General features: G+C 38.1%; 1 pseudogene; it reads left to right on the forward strand.

Annotated features, from left to right (window-relative positions):
* Nucleotides 1-1,845: 1,845 nt before the first annotated feature.
* Nucleotides 1,846-6,794, forward strand: part of LOC117942324 — a 6,834-nt pseudogene continuing 1,885 nt past the window's right edge.

The raw sequence follows: 6,794 nt of genomic DNA on the forward strand, positions 1-6,794 counted from the left end.
CATCGGTCCAGTGTTGATGAGTGTAGAGGGAGTCCAGGGCAGCAGTTCAACGCATGGCTTCTCCTCAATTAACGTCTGGGTGATGGACATCGGAGACCAGCTCCCGCCTACCGGCCGGGCCAGAGTTTATGGCTTTCCTCCCAGGACCTCCCACTGCAGTCCTCTACCAAGAAGCTCACTCCCCGGTTTGTGGGTCTGTACACTGTCGAGACTGTCCTGAACCCAGAGTTGGGTAGTTTACTCCGTTACATTTACTTGAGCAAGTTTTTGAAGGAATTGTACTTCTAGGAGTAGTTTTAAATCACTATACTTTTACTTGTACTTGAGTAGATTAGTGAAGAAGAAACTGTACTCTTATCTGCTACATCAGGCTACAATGAGCTCGTTATATTTCTTTTTACCTCTTTGGTATTCTACGCATCATTGTTTTTACCCCAGAGTACGTCTCATTTTAATGTTGTATTTTGACAGAGAGCGAGTCTTCCGCTGCAGACTCTACCACGTGACTGTGTTTCACCAATCAAACGTTGTTGTGCAGTCATGTGAACATACTCGATCTCAGCGGCGGGACCATAGACTGTATATATCTATGGGTGGGACATGTTAGCTTTACAGTCATAGCAAAACAAAGATGTCAGAACCAACCGTCGCCAAGGAAACATAGACGTGGAGGAACCCCCCGGCCTCATAGTGAAAGCATGTTTACCTTAGGAAAAGTGTGAAACAGCAGCTACATCATGCGGCGTCTTCTGTGTCGACCAAAACAAACGGACATGTGAGCATTCAAAAACTCAACATCTAACTTGAGGAAACGTAGCGGTAATTTTAGTTTTTGCATGTGTGTAGATGGATGTTTGTCTTTTAGGTTACATACAGTATGTTTTGCATATGCAGTATGTCTCTCACTTAAGCTATTTTGTAATTAATAAATTAATTTTAATTTATTTTATTGATTGAATGACCTGTAATTTGCCTTAATATGATTATTTTGTATCTTTGTCTGTCTGATTGATGCTTGTGTAAAGAAATAAATCAGACGTTACTCAACAGTTACTCACTACTTGAGTAGTTTTTTATCAAGTACTTTTTTACTCCTACTCAAGTAAATATTTGGAAGACTACTTTTACTTTTACTTGAGTCATATTATTCTGAAGTAACACTACTTTTACTTGAGTACAATTTTGTCTTCTCTACCCACCTCTGCCTGAACACCCCCTGCAGTCTGTTATGGTTGGGGTTTGGCTGGCCGTGATTTATTTTTCTTTTTTACGATTTTTGTATCTGAGTTCTCTGTTGTTCTGGTCTTTTTGTCTCTGTTGTTATCGTTTTTCCTTACTCTCCCTCCTGCACTGTCCTGTATAACCATGGATAAAGATATGCTTGGAGCCTATGGCAATGGCTGTGAAAGGAAACTGGTAAATAGGCCTGAAACCTTGGTGGCGAGAAGGTTTGAAATTTGGTTTTTAACTTGCCATTTTGGCAAAGGCCCTTTTGCTGTTTGGGCACCTCCTGTCCCACTACAGACATAAAACGTCACTGTTATTTCCCATGTTGCTTCAAAATAAATATATAAATACCAGTGCAAGCTTTTGATTAACATGAATGTGATGCCGCCCAGTGATTTAGCTCTCTTAGACAGTGTGACATCCACACAGATGTGGCCAGAGCAGGGTTGGTCACTCTTACAGCTGTTGCTGGTGGCATCTTTTTCTCAGGTTGAGGAGTCTGTGTGCAGGCTGAGAGTGGATCCTGAGAACCCCCAGCTATCTACAAATGGGGACATTGTGTTGGGAGGAATCTTCTCTTTCTATGCCAGCTGGAAAGTCGGACAGGACACCTACAGGCAAAAACCATTGCCAATGGAATGCACCAGGTCAATTCTACAGTATAAATCTATTTGGATCTAAATTGTATAAAGAAGAAAGTCATTTTTTTCTATTAATAGAAAATACTTTAAAATAAATAAATTTACTATGCTATTGTTTCTATGTCATTGACACATTTTAACTAATATTTATTGTTATAACGGTGTGTATCCAGTTTGAATGTCAAAGGTTTCCAGTATGCCCAGGCTATGCTCTTTGCCATAGAGGAGATTAATAACAGCACAGACCTACTGGTGGTATCTCTCTGGGCTATAAGATCTATGATTCCTGTCCCTCAATTGCCAGAAGTGTGAAGGTTGCACTGGCCTTGGCTAATGGTAATGAGATATTATCTGCACTCTCCGAAGAACAATGTACCAGACCTGCCCAAGTTCAGGCCATAATAGGAGAAGGATCTTCCTCTCCTTGCATGGCTATAGCTACTGTCATCGGACCCTTTCATATCCCAATGGTAAGATTGGAAAAATGTAATTATATTTGTGAAAAAAATATTATTATAATTCTATTCAGCTGGGCATAGAAAAAAGGGATTTAAAATAATTGCATTTGCTGAATAATTGTTTCACATTTTGCATCTCTATTTTAGAATGTTTTTCTTTCTTTTTCTTTTAGATCAGCCACTTTGCTACTTGTGATTGTCTGAGTGATAAAACTAAGTACCCTTCCTTTCTTAGAACAATACCCAGTGACTATTATCAAAGTAGAGCCTTGGCTCAGTTGGTCAAGCACTTTGGTTGGACTTGGGTTGGAGCTATTAGAACAAATAATGGTTATGGCAACAATGGCATGGCCATATTAACAGAAACCGCCCAGCATCTGGGCATCTGCCTAGAGTAGTCAGGTATCGTTCTTTATAACAGATCCAACAGACAACATTAAAAAGATTATTGACATTATCAAGGCTTCCACTTCCAAGGTTATTGTCACTTTCCTCCCTCACACTGATGTTATTGCGTTAGTACAACAGCTGTCTCTACACAACCTGACTGGGTACCAGTGGGTCGGCACTGAGGCCTGGATCTCTGATTCCCAAACTGCAGCCATAGATAGGCATCACATTCTGGATGGTGCCATAGGCCTGTCCATCCCCAAAGCACAAGTCAGTGGAATGAGAGAGTTTATATTGGATGTGACACCGCTCAATTCATCTAGTAATGAAATGTTTCCAGAGTTTTGGGAGACATTATTTAACTGTAAGTTCAAACAGTCCAAATCTTCAGCAAGGAATCAGAGAGAATGTACTGGCCATGAAGATCTGACTGGAGTACAAAACAGCTTCACTGATATGTCGCTCATGCCTATCTTTTACAATGTCTATAAAGGAGTGTATGCTGTGGCCCATGCAATTCATAATATCCTCAGCTGTAACAAAACCTGTAACAACAAGGTGCAGCTAGATCCATTTACGGTGAGTAGCACATCTACATTTCATATAGTTTTTAAAATTACGTTACATTAACAAGAAAACTTGTTCAAATTCTGAAAAAAAAAAGATTGTCATATTTTGATCATGCTATTGAGCCATTAGGCCTACATTTTCCTCAGAAAATGATATGAATACATGTCTTCTTAGATTTTACAGCATATCAAAAACATTAAGTTAAAAATTAAGGAAGGAGATGATGTTTACTTTAATGAGAATGGAGACCCTGCAGCACAGTATGAAATTGTAAACTGGCAGCCAACAGAACATGGCATTGTGGGCTTTGTCACAGTTGGTCTTTATGATGCATCTCTACCTGCAGACAAACAGTTGAATCTGCAAAATAAGTCTTTAAATTGGGCAAAGAACTCACAACAGGTATGCTAAATGCTATTACTGTAACTGTTAGTTACTGTGAATTGAAAATTTAAACTTTTAATAAGTGATTAGTTAAAGTTATTTGTCATAATATTGGTTTGCATATATTAAAATTAATAAAAGAGGCTTGCAAAGAAAGCACCTTGTCAAAGTAAATGCCCATACAGTTTTTTTAGCATTGTTTTTTTCATGCAGGTGCCTTTGTCAGTTTGTTGTGAGAAATGTCCCCTAGGAACTGGCAAGGTTCTCCAGAGAGGAAAGCCTGTTTGCTGCTATGACTGTTTAAAATGTGCGGAGGGAGAAATAAGCAACATTACTGGTACAGTGATTTTTCTGTTGAAAGTTATCAAAATGATCATTGACTAAGGGTCAACTCACTCACAATACATGGTCCCCCACAAATGCTAGTCACCCAGCTTGAGTTGCAGCTTCATAATAAGCAATTTTCAAAATTAAAGCTATATGTCTGTTTTAAAGACATTGCTTGAAGACCAATTAATCACCCAACATGTATATACACAAACACAACATTTTCAACTTGACTATACTGTATATTACAACAGTTTTAAAGAATTCTAGAAATGTTGTAATGGCTTTTGGTGTTCCACCACATGATGAAACTATGGAACTATGAAACATTTCTGGGGGCACCGGTTCTTATAAATCCAAATCAAGTATGACAAAACAAAGCAATGTTATCAGTCTTATATGCAAAGAAAAGATGTAAGCTTGAGACAAAACAAAAAAAAAATGTGCTGTGAAAGTCTAATAACTGCTATTTGTTTAAGATTCCATCACCTGTGTGCAATGCCACCCTGAGTTCTGGTCAAATGAGAGAAGAGATGCTTGTGTGAAGAAGGAGGCAGAGTTTCTATCATATGAAGAGATTATGCGAGTGCTGCTCACTGCATTATCCTTATTTGGAACATGCATCACTGCTGTTGTGGCATTCATTTTCTTCAGATACAGGAAAACTCCTATTGTCAGGGCCAACAACTCTGAGCTGAGCTTCCTGCTGCTCTTCTCCTTGACTCTGTGTTTCCTGTGTTCTCTGACCTTCATAGGCCGGCCCTCTGAGTGGTCCTGCAAACTGCGACACACAGCATTCGGCATCACCTTTGTTCTCTGTATCTCTTGTGTTCTGGGGAAAACTATAGTGGTGTTATTGGCCTTAGTAATGTTATGAAATGGTTTGGTCCCGCACAGCAAAGACTAACTGTTGTGGGCTTCACTGTTATACAAGTTATCATATGCATCCTCTGGTTAGTAATTTATCCTCCTTTTCCATTTAAGAATCTTAAAATATTCAAAGACAAAGTCATCTTAGAGTGTGCTCTGGGCTCAGCTGTAGGTTTTTGGGCTGTACTTGGGTACATAGGACTTCTGGCCATGTTATGTTTCATTCTTGCTTTTCTGGCCCAGAAACTGCCTGATAATTTCAATGAAGCCAAATTTATCCCTTTCAGCATGCTGATATTCTGCGCTGTATGGATCACTTTTATTCCGGCGTATGTCAGCTCTCCTGGGAAGTTCAGTGTTGCGGTGGAGATATTTGCTATTCTGGCCTCCAGTTTTGGACTGCTCTTTTGTATTTTCATTCCAAAAGGGGGTACCAAAATAATTTTGAAATCCTAACATAATATGGTGGAAAGGGGTTTTTATGCCATTTGAATCATTTTTGAAGCAGACTGTCAAGTAGATATCTATCTTAATTTTATTGAGGATTCCTTTTGTTGTAGTACTATAGTATTACTGTAGGTGTAAAAAAAATGTCTAATGCATCACCAATACTCCCCTCCCCACCATTACTACAAGCACAAGCAATGTCTACAGGTGGCACACAGTTATTAATAAGAAAAAACTGTAATGCAGAAGCAAATTTTTCTCATGTAATGGGCTCATAAAATGATCTTTCAGCCTTTTCAATGTTTATATTTTTGTCTCTGTATTGGCCTACTCTCTGTATCCCAAGGCCAAGAACCTACATGTCAAATTTTAGCTTGTACTTAAAGAAACATACATTATGTAGGGAATCAACAAAACAGAAATACAATTAAAATGTTTTTCACAGCCCTAAAAACATGAATTCAATTGTAGTTTTAATTTACAATAGATGACTAAATTATTGTGCAGTACACATTTCAAAAGTAAATTGTCAATTAGAGTATGTACAGCTTTAATTACAGCCTAAACTGCTGTAATTTTAAGGGCGACAATTGACATTTGAAACAATGCAATTGCAACCAACAGTGAACAGACATCTTAATATCAATTGTTTCCCTGAATATATCTGTACTGGCCAGCAAGATTTAACCGTGTTATAATAAAATCAGTAAATGTGAACAATATATTACCACTTTGTGTGTATGTTAAAAAACACTTGAAAATATATGATTTTCTCGCCTAAATTTTTAACCTTAAAAAAGTGCTGCAGTTTCCACATACTTTGGCCCTCTGGGATGATCCTGAGTTCATTGGGAAGTTAAGACTCTCAACTTGTTGTTTCTAGTGGCAGTGTGACACTAGGCCTTACTAACACAGAGCTACAGAGGTTAGAACACAGAATTTCTATTTCCGTCCAAGTAAATCATCTGAAAAATTAATAAAAAGCACTACTGTAAGCATATTACATGGGCTACATACTAAAACAGTACTCTAGCCACATGTCTCAACTTAGAACAGAAAAAATCCAGAAAAAAATGACTTATAAAATGGATTTTATAGGAATGTATTTCTACAGATATGTCTGTGCGTTTGTCTTATTTCTTATTTCTAAAAAAGCCAAAAAAGTGCTAAATACAAAACTTCTGAAATACAAAAGCACATCCACATCACTCACAGATATGTCTGAAAGAAGTACATACATAGATTTATAGAAATAAGTCATCATAATTTCATGAAATGTTGAAATGCCATCAGAAGGCCATATTTTTGCCTTCAGACAGCTGTAAAAGATCACAGGAATAGTTTTTGTTGGCCATGTTTGATATCAATCAACTCGTCTTCTTATTGACTACACAGGGATGCTAGTTTTATGACCTTATCTTCTAATTCGTGGGCTCCACTGTCAATCTTTCCCAGGTGGGCCCAATGGCAACTGTGCGAT

Source organism: Etheostoma cragini, chromosome 3 (assembly GCF_013103735.1).
Source record: "Etheostoma cragini isolate CJK2018 chromosome 3, CSU_Ecrag_1.0, whole genome shotgun sequence".
Lineage (NCBI taxonomy): Eukaryota > Metazoa > Chordata > Actinopteri > Perciformes > Percidae > Etheostoma > Etheostoma cragini.